The following is a 15,969-nucleotide window of genomic DNA, read 5'->3' on the forward strand; positions in this document are numbered from 1 at the left end:
TCTCAACAGTTTGTAGAAAATCTCTTCCATGACCTTCAACCTTAGATGACCATTATGCTTCTCCCATACTCTTTTGAAATGTTATTCTAGGAAGTTCTAAGTTATTCTGAAAAAAGAAGAAAATTACTCTCTTCCTTGGTCTGCATTTAGCTAAGTCCCATCTAAAGCCCTGATCCTTCACAGCAACCCTGTGTGCATACTGCAGTGTCTACAACAGTATTTTGGTTTTTGGCAGACATGAAGTATTTAAGTTCAGACCAAACACAAGAGCATCAGGGAAGGGGATCTTTTCATTCCTACCTCCTGAGTGGAAGCAACACAAACCATTTGTGCAGTAGAAAGTAAGGTATTTGCAACAACCTTACTGTACCTGGAAGTCTAAAGGAACAAACATTACAGGATGTCAGATTAGTCCTCTGTCAGTATTTGCAATATTATTTATGCAGCTGAACAGAGTGAATCACCAGATGACTCAACCTCCAAAACACCATGATAACAGTAAATAAATAAATAAAGCCCTTCCCTCACACCAAGAAATCGCACACATACACACATCCTTACTGAAAAACCTGATTGAGAGCAATTTGAAAAGAAATAAACGCAATTTGAATTTTTTAAAAAACTCATCAGCCCTGCTATAGTTCCCATGAATAGACTGATCTGATTTGTTAAATCTCTTTAACCTTCAAAGATGATTAGGGAGTCATTTTTGTTGTTGTTGTTGTTGCTGTTGCACAAATGGATGGATACATTTCCCAGCAAGTTTTGGAGACAGGCTGGTAGTAGGTACAATTAATTCAGCACATATCATTTACTGCATCCTCGCTTCTTTCACAGAAATCCTTGCCAACTGATCCCAGGCAGAAGATTGGCTTTGGTTCTGCAAGCAGCTGCTCATCTTCCCACTTTGCTGGAGGTAAGTTGTCACAGTAAAGCAGCTGCTAAAAGAGTGGGAGGGAGACACCAATGAGCAGAAACAATTGTGTTGATAAAAAAAAAAAAAAAAAAAGCAAAAAAATAAAGGAGCAGCAATCTCACTTTCTTCAAACAGATTGGATTATACTACATCTTATTTGCCTAAAAAGAAACAGTGTGACCACAAGTTAACCTCAAAATATGTGAACTCTTGGAAACTTACACAACTCAGAAAGCCAACAAAAAATAAATCTACTGATGAGATATTATTCTACTGATAATGAGTTGTGTGATCAAATTTGACATACTCAGAGATCTGAGGTTCATGAAGATTCAGCGCAGATTTAATCTTATCTGATTCTGCTTTAAATGCATTAAGTCTGGTTTGCAAGAGATAATAATTATTTACATCAGCACTGGTATAAGTAAGAGTTCTTAGGCTCAAACTCAAATAAAACAGAAGTGGGGAGAACTCAGAAAAAATCTGGTATCCCAGAAGTCAAGAGATAAAAAAATTAATAATAATCTTTTGTGTAATAGTACTCTACTGAGATCAATGGTACTGTGTTTAGATGTAAAGATCTGTCCTCATGATTTTACTTGCATAATTAGGCATGATTCAAATATGTCAAGGTAAATCGCTAGCTATCATGTGTAATTAATTGTTTTTTAGAAGATTTTAAAGCTATGGATTTCTAAAAAATAATCAGAGCCTGAATAATTTTAGAGGATATTATGTGACAGTGACACTCTGCACTTCGTTAAAACACTTCAGAGTACTCCAGAATACTCATTGCACTCTCATTTCAGAAATAGAATTAAAAAAACCAAAACACCAAAAGGTGCATAATGCTGAACACCTATGGAGGACATACTGCATTCCCAACACTTTAAAACCACAAGACTGGCTTAGGGACACTTCTTTTTTTTTTTTTTTTTTTTTTTTTAACATGAAAGCTGTACTGCTCCTCTAATAACATGAATCCAAGAAAGAGGACTTTAAAGTCCCAGGTTTTACAAATGCTGACAATACCAAGCAGCTAAGAAACCATAGAACATTCACATGGGTTTTTGGTATTCAGGCAGTAGGGCAAAGTACATTCCTGCAGCGGAAGAACTCAGTAATCTACATAAAGTAAACTTCTGCTCCATTAAATATCGACAAAAAGGAAAGCAGTCCCAGAAGGAGTAGAGGAATACCTGTCCTGACGCTAGAGATTAAATGTGTAATGTGATCCAAGACATGAAATCAGGGACACAAAACTTAAAAACGTGGGAAATTTTAAGGTATGAGAGTGTAGATTAGTATATATAATGATGTCCACAGTCTCAGTACCCTGATTTTCCACTTGTTAATAAGATAATGAAAAAATCATTATAACACAGATGATGAAACAAAAAAATTGTGTGATATGTTAGGGTCAGCTTGCCTTCACAAGTCGCACTCTGTGCAAAATGGTCCATCAGATATATGAAGCAGCATCTATGCAGCAGCAGGACATTGTGAGCCATTGCATCGCTGGATTGAGAAAAAGTTTTCTCTTTGTATGCCCCTGTGGTGTCTGGGCTTTAACAAAGAAACCGATGATCTAATTCTGGTTACCTCTGCATTCACTCAAGAGATTTTGGCTTTCTTCTGATAGTCAATTGACACAGAAAATGGATGAGCCAATAATTCAGAAATTTGTTTCATACAATAAACTAGTACATAGAGTTTATTCCTCTTCTTCCAAGTAACAGAGATTGTGTTTTTTAGAACCTCGCCACTATTTTTTGGCCTTGCCTGTTTGTGGTCTTTTTTCTCCTAATTAAAACTATTGTTTTGGTTATTTGTTATTTGAGAGAGATTTAATTAAAACCATGGTTTTTTTCTAGTTTAAAGGAAGTCTATAATATCTATAAAGACTAGAAGAAACAACACACTCACCAAATTTAAACTGGCACAACTGGGTGGCATGCATATGTATGGTATCTACATTTTCATTAGAATATTCATCTCTCCTTTCTGTCTGATCCTTTTTGCCACAAGCTTAACCTATTTTTCTTTGTTCACCCACTCTGCATTTTTATAGCACATGTGATTTTTTTTTTTCATTATGTTTCTTGCTTTTAGTCTTAAGAGACATACAAACATGGAATCGATACTTCATTATCAACATTACATTGATTAAAAAATACATCAAAGACAGAGTGTGTAGGTCTGGCTATTAAATCAACAATGTTCGAAAGAGTTCAAAAACAGACTACATTTGTATGTCATCAATGGGAGCTACCCTCTCCTCCAACCACTCTCAAGCTTTATCAGAACCCAGAAAAAATAAAGGAAGAACTGCGCTCTCTCCCCATTCAGAGATGCAAAAGCCACTTACAACTAAATTTCTGAGACAAGAACTCTTGATATACAAAAGTTAAGTAGTGGGAACATACAGGGCATGCTGATCTGCTGTTAGTGTGTCAAGCACTTGAGTTTTGTTATAAAAAATCATCAGTGACAACTTTGACCCATTTCTAATCTTTCCTCATTATTACTTCTTTTTTTTTATGAGTACCACCCACTCACAGTCAGCATGAAGCAGTATCAGCTCTACTTCCCTTTAACTAGCCATGTTGAACAAAGAAAGTATCTATCTGCCTTGTTTTTTCCCCCTGCTGTACCATTTTACAGAAAGTAAGCTTAATTACAACTGATTTCTTGATTTTCTGAAGTTCATGTATGAAAACAACAACAGAATTGTGACCAAAACTCAGATTTCCCAACCCTCACTTTCATCCTTCCACAAGCTCCTGTTTTCCTTGAGCTCCTCTTCCTCCCCTCATCCCTTGTGTGTGCAGTTGGATTAACTGAGCCTGCCATGACCATGCCAGAGTTGCTTTCCTTTTGAAAGGAAACAGTTGGCTAGAAAACATGGGATCTTTAGCAGCAAACACAAATCTGGAGACTTGCAGACCAAGCTTTCATTCCTTTCCACCCCTCAGCCCCTGGATCATGCTGATGCAGCTGCATGGGGCCACTTGGTAAATCATGTCAATGAAATGGCCCTGGATTAACCCTCCAAAAATACCTATTTTGTTTTACCCGGCTTATTTCAACAATGTGATTTATAATATGAGGTCTTCCATGTCAGCCCACGTGGCAGAGGGATGAGAATGAACAGCAAGGGAGTGACAAGGTCCTTCACCAGATTTGCCACAGAAGGCTATGAAAATTGCAAATATGCTATTCATCTCCCTGAAGAGTTTTCCATCTCATAGCTTTGCTGCTGCGTCTGATCCCAAAGAGTAATTTTCTGCTTTTGTTGTTTATTGGTGACATCAGATTTCTGTCAGGCAGAAGCAGACAAGCTGGCTGGTCTTTTTCCATTTGTGTTTACAGGAAAAGTAGCCAATCCTTTAAGAATAGCCAACTCCTTAAAGCTTATTGCATACAAATCACAATGAGGGAGACATGAGAAGAAAAAAACTGAGTTGGAAAACAGAAGATTCTAGTCCTGGTTCTGGTTTTAGCACCTCCTGGTCTCAGATGAATCAACCCTGTGGGAACCAACGGAGGGGAAAGGAAAACAAGGTAGTCTTGTCTGAACAAGAGGCTCACACTTCAGACAAAAAGGAAAGAAAGGAAAAAAAAAAATGTCAACAGACTTTTTGAACTCCCAAGAGGACTCAAAGCTAGTTTGATTTAACATTTTAGATAGCATGCAGCTTAATAATTTTCCAGTTTCCCAGTGACTAACTGATATCTATTGATAAGGGCTTTGTTTGAGTTCTTGGTCTTGGCAGGTATTTGGCAAGGAGCAGCTGATTTGAATTATCCTGTATGTGGAAACTCTGAATTCATGGTAATTTACTACCCATGCCACCATATGATAAACAACAGTTTAGCAGTATTTGTTCCCCTTGCCACTAATTTTGTTCTTCCCAAACGATACTTTGTGTAAATTGATGACAAAACTGGAATACCTTCTACTACCAAACTACATACTATGGGAAAAAAAAACCCCAAACAAATACAAATTTAAAAAAAATTAAGTTCTCACTATTTGGCATAATGTTTGCATTAGAAACATTATCAGGCATTGTAGGGAGAATATTTAAGCATGGGCTGCCACATGCCACTGTAAAGTACAACTCAACAACATGAATTCCTTCTTCCCCTTTTTACTTTTACCACCAGCATCCTGGAAAAAATATCCAAAAGCCCCTTCAACAGCCGAGTATCTAACAAGTATAACTGATGAAAACAAAGCCCTGGAGGTCTACAAGGGATGTTGAATCTGAAACTACAGAAATGTTTAAATCCCAAGCTAATGCTTAGATCACTGAAAAATAGTTCCCAGGTCAACAAAGCTCAAGCTGTTCAAACACCCACTGGAATATTTCCCTTTCCATTAGTGTGCAAACAGGAAGTAAAAAACAAGGGAGGTTGGATCAATGGGCTATTACAGCACATTGCAACTCTTGCATTTGGAAAGCCCAAGCTGGTGAATACCAGGCCAGTTTTTCACCCTGTTTGGGCATTAAATGATGAACACTGCCACCATTTTAGCGTAAAACAGAGAAAAAGAAAAAAAAAATCACTATAAAAACAGACACGTGTATTAATCTGCAGAGAAAACAGAACAACTGAATGACTCAGTTTTAATAATCCATTATATCTGATGAGTTTATCATCTTAGGAGATACGTTTGAAAATAGCGCAGGTAGGCAAACCATCTTTTCTCGTGTATGCTCCAGAAGTGCTGGGTATTTTTGCGTGAATTCAGAGTGCATGAGAAATTCCCGATTGACAGCTCTGGAGAATATATTTATCCACAGACCAGGTAGAGGCTAGACAGCAGCAATGAACACTGGCCCCCACCTCAACCCCGACCTTCAGGGGCAGGTGAGGAGCAGACTGGTTTGTGTTAGGGTCAAGTTCCATCAGCTAATGATATTTTTGATTGATTGCTTCTTTTGCTTTGTTTATTTTTATTTTGTAAGGAACTCCGTTACTTTGAAGAAATGACAAATCTGCTACTGAGGGACACGATGATTTGTCTGAGTTAGGGCAAAGTAGTGGTTCTCCCTCTTCTCTTTTTAACGTAGATTTTCTGGGGTGCTTCCTCTTCCTTTCAGTTGAATTTAGCTCCTAAGGGTAACCCTGCTGTGATTAAGCTGAGGTAGAAACTTTTGATTGTGAAGAAATTGCCAATAACAATTATTGTTGTTACTGCAGCTCCTGTGCAAAGACCATCTCTTAAAACAGTAATTTATACCCTAAGGTAGTAAGGCCTATTCCAGCATTGATATTAAAAAGTTATCTTTTGCTCTTTTTTTTTCCCTTCCCTTTTAATTCTGTTGAGGCATTGTCTTGTTCTTCCATTGCCTTTTTGCTGCATCCTAGGCTTGATTCCTCCAAATAAAACAGCTAGTTCTCCAATGTAAAAGTAAAGGAGAAATGTTGGAAGCTTTTAAAAGGAAGATTACAAATTGCTTGTTTATTTGATGTTTTAATTGTGTATGCACATGCACACACCTATATAAATTTCATAACGTTTTAAATGACTAAATAAAGCTGAGGTTTTCCCTTTATTAGAATGTAAAAGGTTATTTAAGGTGGTTATTAACTGGGATGCAGATCCCTAATCTCAGCCACAAAGCCTGTGTAAGGTGCAAACAAAAGAAAAAAATGACTCCTGCCTCAGACAACTTATGACCCAAACAAATTGAACATACTCAGTTTCTGGAACTCAAACCAGAAGGCTTGTCTCATCAACTTACTCCAGGGCACAACCTGGGGAAAACAGTCTGTGAAATAGATTTAATTTTGTTTCATAAATTATTTCTTTTTCTCTCCTGCCCTGCCCCCCAAAATGTTTACTAATGAAGAACTGGTAAATAGCAAGGGAAAGTAGATGTATATAGTATCCAGGGAAAGGCAAAAATGTTTGGATGGGAAATGGAACAGATACACTAAAAGTGAAATTTATTTCCCAAATTAAAAACCTAGGTATTTTCTCATGTAAAATCTTAGTAGGTAAGAAGGTCTTGAACAAGCAGCAGAACAGAATGCATGTTTTATGCTGATAGGTGTTTTTAAGTCATATGAAAAAAGCAGAATCTCAGAAGGGTCTACTAGAGATAACATATATATATATATATAAAAATACTGCATGATAATTACCCTTGATTATAAAAGAAAAACATTTATAAGTGCAAAGACTACTCTAGTGTAACTTTCCAACTACTGCCATCAGACATACTTGTGATAATTTGATTCTCAAAATGCAAAGATGTCTTTTTTTTTTTCAATTTGCAAATTTATCATCTGCAACTGATCAGAGAATGCCACTGCACTGGAAATACACCATGTACCAAATTAAATTCTAGTCTATGGGAAAAGTGGTCTCCTGGAATTACAATGCTTCACATTAGGTTACATACATTTACATTCAATTAATTATCATCTTTTTTCTCAACACTGTAGAAAATATTACTTTGTTCGGTTTCTTAGACAAATTTCAAAATAATTTTAACCCTTGGTATCATTCTAACATCATTCTAACTCACTCTAAACTAGAAGTTATTATTGCCACATACATTAGACTACAAGTGAGAAAATAGTAAGGTACTGGATAAAAATAGGAAAGTCACTCGGTAAACATTAAAAAGAGTAATAACGCAAATTATTTTCTTCTTTGTTTACATAAGCAATGGAAGAAAGGTGGACAGAGTTAGTGGGCTATTGCTTCCACCCCTAATGAAGCACGAACTTGCATTTAGCACTTAATCTGAGTTTATAAAAGTGTATATAATATAGCATTGACTACTACTTAACGTTTACTGTATCTGCAAGTACGGAGCCCTGCCCTCAAACACAGGCAACTAGTTTTGCCTCCTTTTCAGCAATGATTGCCAATCCATACTTTGAGAAGTATTAAAGAAAAACCAAAAATCTCGTGGAAAGTAGAGGCAAGAGAATGGTTAGGTCTGGTCAGTGATGCAAGAGAAATAAAAGACCAAAGAGATTTATTAGTTTTGAACCAAACCAGAAGCTGACAGACCTGTTCCCCTTCCTCTAACCTAAGGCTAATGCAAAGAAAAACAACAAGAAAATCAACTTCTGTAAAGAATTTCTTCACTGTATTTGTATGGGTTACTAGTTATAATTTAAGATTCTTTTTTTTTTTTTTTTTTTCTTGGACAATAACACTAGCAAACAGCAGTTTGAAGACCTATGTGGAGATCCTTCAGTCTATTCGGAGAATATGCTGTAATGACTGAAAATTCTATTACTGAATACATTAACTGGTGAACGAAGGATATTTTATGTCACAATTTAGATTCCTAAATCAGAAAGTCTCACAAACTGAGTCAGCTCAGATTTTCTTTTAATTGCTTAGTTGTAACTGACTCCAGGGCTTCCTCAGGGATAACCTTTTTTCAGTGTAAGATTTTCTGATGGGAGAAGCTGAAACCTGCCTGAATTTCCAGATGCATGATGTCTTACTTGCAGTAGCTGACTGCCAGACACATGGAAGCACCAGATGTTTTGATAGTATGTGCTCAGGTTAACTGCTCAGCACTGGCACAGCAAGTGTCCTTTTGCCAGCGAACACTGAATTTTGCTGCACAAGCACTGCACAGGTGATTTGTATAAGCATGGTACATTGTAGTGAAAGCCTTGTCTTTACAAATTTATCCAATGTTTCCTGAAAGTATTGAACTGCCAGCACTTTATAAGACACATGTGCGCATCCACATATTTCTGTAATTTCAGACAGAAGCACGGCAGTCCTGAGCAAGTACATATTCTGTAGCTCCCAGTCTCAGTTTGCAAGTCTCATTTTAAATCAAAGCACAGTGACCGTTCTTACCCTTATCTCATGACTTGCACAGTATTAGCAATGGGTTCACAAATTGATTCAAGCAAAAATGTTCCAATTCATCTGATCCAGTTTCAAGAAATTACTAACAGGTCTCATCTAACGCTCTCAAGTATGGTCTGTATAACATATATCATGTGATTTAAAAGGATTACAATATAAAATCATAGAATCATAGAAAGGTTTCGGTTGGAAGGGACCTCTAAAGACCATCTAGTTCCAACCCCCCTGCTATGGGCAGGGACACCTTCCACTAGACCAGGTTGCTCAAAGCCCCATCCAACCTGGCCCTGAACACTTCCAGGGATGGGGCATCCACAACTTCTCTGGGCAACCTGTTCCAGTGCCTCACCACCCTCACAGTAAAAAATTTTTTCCTAATATCTAATTAAATTTACCCTCTTTCAGTTTAAAACCATTATCCCTTGTCATATCACCACACTCCATGTTAAAGTGTCCCTCCCCATCTTTCCGCTTTAAGTACTGGCAGGCTGCAATAAGGTCTCCCCAGAGCCTTCTCTTCTGCAGGCTGAACAACCCCAACTGTCTCAGCCTGTCTTTATAGGAGAGGTGCTCCAGCCCCCTGATCATCTTCGTTGCCCTTCTCTGGACCCTCTTGAGCAGCTCCATGTCTTTCTTATGTTGGGGACCCCAGAGCTGAATGCAGTACTGCAGGTGGAGTCTCACCAGAGCGGAGTAGAGGGGGAGAATCTTGTCCCTCAACCTGCTGGTCGCGCTTCTTTTGATGGAGCCCAGGATATGGTTGGCTTTCTGGGCTGTGAGTGCACATTGCCAGGTCATATTCAGTTTTTCATCCACTAATACTCCCAAGTCCTTCTTCACTGGGCTGTTCTCAATCCACTCATTGCCCAGCCTGTATTTGTGCTTGGGATTGCCCCGACCCATGTGCAGGACCTTGCACTTGGCCTTGTTGAACTTCATGAGGTTTGCACAGGCCCACCTCTCAAGCCTGTCAGAGTCCCTCTGGATGGCATCTCTTCCCTCCAGTGTGTTGAACACACCACACAGCTTGGTGTCATGGGAAAAGTTGCTGAGGGTGCACTCAGTCTCACTGTCCATGTCACTGACAAAGATGTTAAACAGCACCGGTCCTGATACCGACCCCTGAGGAATGTCACTCGTCACTGGTCTCCACTTGGACATCGAGGTGTTGACCACAACTCTTTGAGTGCGACCATCCAGCCAATTCCTTATTCACCAAGTGGTCCAGCCATCAAATCCATGTCCCTCCAATTGAGAGCCAAGGATGTCATGTGGGATAGTGTCAAATGCTTTGCGCAAGTCCAATCCACAGTTTCACTAATGTTACCGATGCAGCGATGAATCGCTCAGATTCTGTGCAAAGGTCTTTATTCTTTTGCAAAAGCAAAAGGCAAAAGGCAAAACAGAACCCAACCTCATACCTCATCTGTTTGTTTTGGGGTTTTTTACCCTTTTTTTCTCAGTCTAAGGGATTTTTAAAACTTTCGATATACATAAAAGTTAGTTGCTATCCAAATACAATGAAAAGAAATTTAAATCCCTAAAATTTCTTGGTCTTCAGATCTCTGTGAAAATTCTTACAAGTGCGATTCAAACCCTGAATGGGAGGACATCTGAGCCATCAGTACTGTATTTGCCCCATCAATAGCTCTCAAAATATCTTTGTGCTCATTCATAACCTATTCATATGATCTACTAATTTTTTGACAGTTATAAATGTACATACTGCAAAATAAACCTCATCTGAAATTGAGATGGGCATCTGATACTGCTACTTTTTAGGGTCTTTATTGAGAACTTTATTGTAATGCTTTTTAGATATCGTACTTTTAAACTAAACTAAACATAATTTCAAAAACAAGAGGAATGCCTTGGAAATGCAACAGCACATGACTGTGTGGCTGCTGTAGGTTTTTAGAAATGTACTAAAGAAAAGTACTTGATAATGAGTAGTCCTAGATTTTCAGACTAGACCAAACCAAGTGACCCACGTTTGCTTTATGCTCCTCTATATGTCAAGGTATGAAGTTCTGTGCAGCTGGAATGGAAAAGTCTGAATACTCTTTGGATTCTTGTAGGTCTTCACTGTCTGAAATTTGAACCAACCAAAATTGCGTCGTGTTTCTTAAAATTATTTGTACATATGCATAATGATACTAACCAAGGTTGTCATAAATGGATGGCACAGATCCAAACTGTCAAGAAAGATGAGCTGAAAAAATGGCTGTCATGATCCAAGGTAAAGGAGGAGGTTGAAGAAGACCTTCTGTTACAAATGTCAGTGTATTCCATTGGCACAGTCAATGCACTAAAAAAAGATTCTGAAGGTCAATAGTTTTTGATCTTTCCAAATTATAGATTGGACAATAAATGATCTAGTGACACAAACAGTAAAGTAAATTGAAGGCTAGGAAACTGTTGTTTCAGTACAGAACTGATGAAATAACTATGAATTTTTGGGGTCATTTCAAAACCAGTATGATACGTGAGAGTAAAATTCAGGGCTTTTTTAAGGTCAAGAATAAACAAAACTGCAGTAAGCGTCCAAGCTTGGTATTATGTATTTTGTTACAAGATGAAAGAATGCAGATTTTAATACAGTAATTGGACTGCTGGCACTGTTGCAAACTGACTTGTATATAGGGGTATTGTAATGAGTTATGTTTTCAGAAATTTATAACTGAAGTGTTCGAAAAAGATGTACTTTGTGTTTGATATTGACATTAAAAATTCAAGTGTTGATTATCAGGTGAAATTCTATGCTTGCATTCAAGTTCATTATGAAGTAAAGACAATATTAAGTAGCTCTTTAATGATAAAAATGACTTTAACTAGATTTCTATATAATTTTATAATAGTCTATGACTAATTGTGAAATTTACCATTTTGCCATGACTAATGTGTGAAATCTGTCATCTTTCCTCATGATTTACATAAGGTCCTAATAAGAAGTACAGAAAGCTGATAATGTGACATGAATAGTAGCTTGTATTGTATTTGCTCACTTATTTTATAAGAGATACTGTCATTACATTTTGTTAGAGCCATTGGTGTACCTATGATATCACCACTGAAGTCTCTCAGAAGTCTGCCTTTACTAACATGACCAAGCATATCCTTGTCTATTGTTCGAAAATTATATCAATTGGTGTAATGCTATTGTAAAAGAAACAATCAAATACACTCTTGAAGAGGAAGACTATTGAGTTCTTTAGCCTCCCATAATTAGACAATTAATAGACAAAGCCTTCCACAAAAGCAAGCAATTTTATATAATCTAGTTAGTTCTACTCATTACTTAGAAGGAACTCGTTATTTCCAAACTCTTACATTATGTTGGAAAACCTTAAAAAGTTGGAATTTCCTTCACTTCTAGGTATATTTCTTACAAGCACAGGCTGGACAAAGCAGATAAGGTAGTAAATTAAATTAAAAAACAACCCCGAAACTACCTGACCTATCAGAAGCACTTCTGGTGGTGATGGCAGTGATGGTATTCAAACCCCAAATTTCCTGGTTTTAAATCATGAATGCATTGTGAAACACATTTCTGTGATGGTCTTCAAAGAGAGAGAAAATATGTCCCTTAAGGTGGAACCATTGCATGTTGATATGGAAAGTTATGAGGTCTTAAAGGACTTATGAAGTTCCCTTAGTCACATTGATATCAGCATTTCAAAATCCTATTCCAAGCTGCTCCTTTTTCCATTATAAAACTGAAGGGACTCTATCAGCAAATTGTGTCCCCAGAAGTATCCTTCCCAATGGAAGGTAGTTATCAGCAGCACCTACAGAAAACATGTCATGTTGTTTCTTTTGTAAAAAAAAAAAATAAATATATGCATCTTGCAAAATACAACAGTGTATCAAGGGTTTTGGTATAACAGTATATCAGAAGCATCTTCCAGGGACACAACCTAAGATATATTTTCTTTAAGGGGAACTAAATTTTTAGCCCTGAGCAGTGGTGACAGTGCTCTTAGAGAGGTATTAAGGTAACGTAATTGCACTTGGAGACACCTTATATCAGTAACTGGGAAAATGAAGAAAAATCCAGCTAGCTTTAACAGACTGAGGAAAATGAAGGTAATAATGCCTTTGAATCATAATGAAAATGAATTTTAAAGGACATAAAGATTTGCTGGACAGGAAGAAAATGCTTGGCTCAAAAAGCCTGTTTGCTGCTTTGTCACTGTACCCTTCAGTGTCCTCCCCTTTCATAAAAATGTCTAGCTGTCTCTTGCATTTATTTATAATGTTTGCTGTGACGATCTAACTTGGCAACTTGCTTCATATACTTACAACACTGGCATTATTAAATAATTCTGCCTGAATTCCCAGCTTTTACCACTAAATTCCTGGCATGTGGTCCTGGGTCCTGTTTGCCACCCTCCACTGTAAAAATCTGTATGCCACTATTTTTTTCTCACCTAATGAAACTCCTTCTTTTTTTTTTTTTTTTTATTTTCCCCTGTAATATCATCTCAGCATTTTATCTTCACTGAAAAGAACATGTTTCTCATGACAAACCTTTCAGACACTTGTCACAATATTCTTAAAACAGGAAATCATTTCAGTTGTCCCCCAAAGCATCATCTTTAAGGTAAGGTGGAAAGATGGTAAAAAAGTGATGTTTTATACATAGCTGTTACTGATCTGTCCTCAATTCTCTGTTGGTGACACCTCTTAGAAGTTCTTTTACCAACCAACTGCTCAGCCATGGACTCTGTGCTGAAGAGATTTTTTTATTATTATTTTTCACAGTCTGTGTAAAATCCCTTTCTATTCCTTATACCACAATTCCTCATTAATATGTATGTTTGATTTTGAGTCATTAATCACAGATTATTTCACATTTACAGGTTAAGTCCCTCACCTTGTTACTTTCTTCCCTTCAGAAAAATGGTTGAATTTTTGAGATTTTTTTTGTGCTGTTTTCCTGTACATTTTATACTTATATTTATTTGTTGATAATAGTACTTCTCCACAGCAGGAACTGTATAGATATTATTTAGGGTATGGCAACTGGAAGATGAGGCTATATAGTCAGGTAGATAGATCAGTGCTAGTGAAAAATGAAAAAATAAGTCAGCTAGATTCACTATGGGGACCATGTGAGAAATTTTACATAAGGTAATTTTATGAGTGAATGGATAAACTTGTAGAATCATTATTTCCTTCATTTGCTGAAACAAATAATTTTAGAAAATTCAACGGCTGGATTCATCACTATTACCAGTGAAGTTACTGTTACTGATTTCAGCTGTACTGCACTCAGGAAAGCTCGTACTGAATTTTGTCCCCCAAAATATAATTTCTGTTTGTCAGTAGGAATCTAGTACCCTATGTTGCCCCTATCTAATAATTACTGTCTTTAAAGAGTATTACTGACTTAGATTTTGAAATAAGTCTTAGCTAAGGGAGTCCAGAGCATTTTATTTATAATTTCATTTTCATGTAGCAGCAGTGTCCAGAGGGTACCATATAAAGGATAAAGGGATAATAAACATATGTAAGAACCTTGCATATTTCTCAAAATATTATTTCTGTAATATTTGATCGTGACCAGAGAATCTTTCTGCTGACATCAAGTCCCACTTCTCTAGAGTTGTTATTACATTATGGCTACTCCATTACTTGCTCACCACATTTTCTCTGTTTTTAGAAAGTGAAGTTATTTTAGAATCTACAGACTGACTTTCTGACTTCCAATGAACAATCCATTGACAGTTCAGAACAAAACTGTTTTAGAACATTGGAGTTTGTAACAAAGACTGACAAGATATTTTATTATGTGCATAGGTGGCGCATGACTCCACTGGAAGCTTTACAGAAATTTCATTCCTCTACCATCATCACCTCTAACCTGTGGATGATGAGAGGAGATTTCTGGCATGTACTTTGTGATTTTTAGGAAACTGTTTGGTTCTAGGAAATGGTTCTATATAAAAAAATGGAAATATTAGAGGGAAGTGTGAAAAACACTGTAATAAGGCCCAGGTACCCTTATCAGAGTAATATGCAGAGTCATAGAAAAGATATAGAGCCTGCAAAAAAAAAAAAAAAAAAAAAAAGGTCTTGAGGACACCTTTTATGGAAAGTTTTCTTTTTCCTAACTAAAACTGTAGTATTGTAGGATAAGTGGATGTCCACGTTGATTTACCACTGTCTCAATTATCAATGGGAATGTACCAGTTTACTTATGCAGGCTGGGTTTTGCATGCTACTCTGTTTTCTAGGTAGACTTATGTCAGGTCCTTAAAATGGATCAGTTACAGCACAAATGGGTATTCACAAAAAGCTTCAGAGTCAGTTATGTGTACTCTGTAGTGTAGATGCATTCTCCAGGAGAAAAAGATCTTGTATACAACTATATCAGCAATTTTTCCTATGGGGAAACACACTGTCTCATGGTCCCAATAACAGTCTTAAGGTCAAGTATATATTCACTGAGAAACAGGAATTCTTGGTAAGAGATTTTGTATATATTTTAGAAAATAATAGAAATTCAATAAGGAATGTAGATGGGAGATTAACAGAGAGCTGGCTGAGCTATAAACTGCAGCACTGTATCTCTCCTGAAAATACGTTTTAATGAATGACCCCTTTTCTGGGGTGTCAGACGCTAATTCTCAGGTAATATTTAATTTTTGATAGGCTCATCGTGGAAACCACAGTCTAGCTCTGATGATCAGGAAGTCTGGTGAGGTTCATTACTGTTGGTATTTAGATACAAAACAACATTCCTAAATAATTCAGCCAAACAAAGAACCAACTGGATCATAATGTCAAGAGTTCTTCTGTTGACAAAGAAAGTCAATGACGCTGCAGATTTTCTGACACTTAGTGTGTTGATTGACATGATACTGTCATTATTTTCCACCATATATTTTGAATTCTCTGGGAAACATAAAAGACTATGCAAATATTCTCCTTCATGCTTTACAGGATATAGCGTTTATCCTCCTAATGCTCCAGCCAAAATCAGCACCTGGATGAAGAGCAGCTGGCTAAAGCTGAACCCAGGAAAATTAATGCCAGTTGGAAAAGGGAAGCTCTCAGAACTTGCCTCTTCAGTCCATAATACCTGCCCCCAAACCCTTAAAATCCTAGTTATCATTTTCCCCCATTATCAAAGATTTGGCTCTTTTACAGGGCTCTTCATATATATAGCATTTCCTACTCCACT

General features: G+C 37.1%; 1 long non-coding RNA gene across 1 annotated transcript in view; it reads right to left on the reverse strand.

Annotated features, from left to right (window-relative positions):
* Positions 1 to 769: 769 nt before the first annotated feature.
* LOC115337514 overlaps positions 770 to 15,969 on the reverse strand; it is a 28,578-nt gene continuing 13,378 nt past the window's right edge. Inside the window, exon 3 of the long non-coding RNA XR_003922172.1 lies at positions 770 to 941. This is a non-coding gene — a long non-coding RNA (uncharacterized LOC115337514). The remainder of the gene's footprint in view (positions 942 to 15,969) is intronic.

The sequence above is a fragment of the Aquila chrysaetos genome, chromosome Z, assembly GCF_900496995.4.
Source record: "Aquila chrysaetos chrysaetos chromosome Z, bAquChr1.4, whole genome shotgun sequence".
In the NCBI taxonomy this organism is placed as follows: Eukaryota; Metazoa; Chordata; class Aves; order Accipitriformes; family Accipitridae; genus Aquila; species Aquila chrysaetos.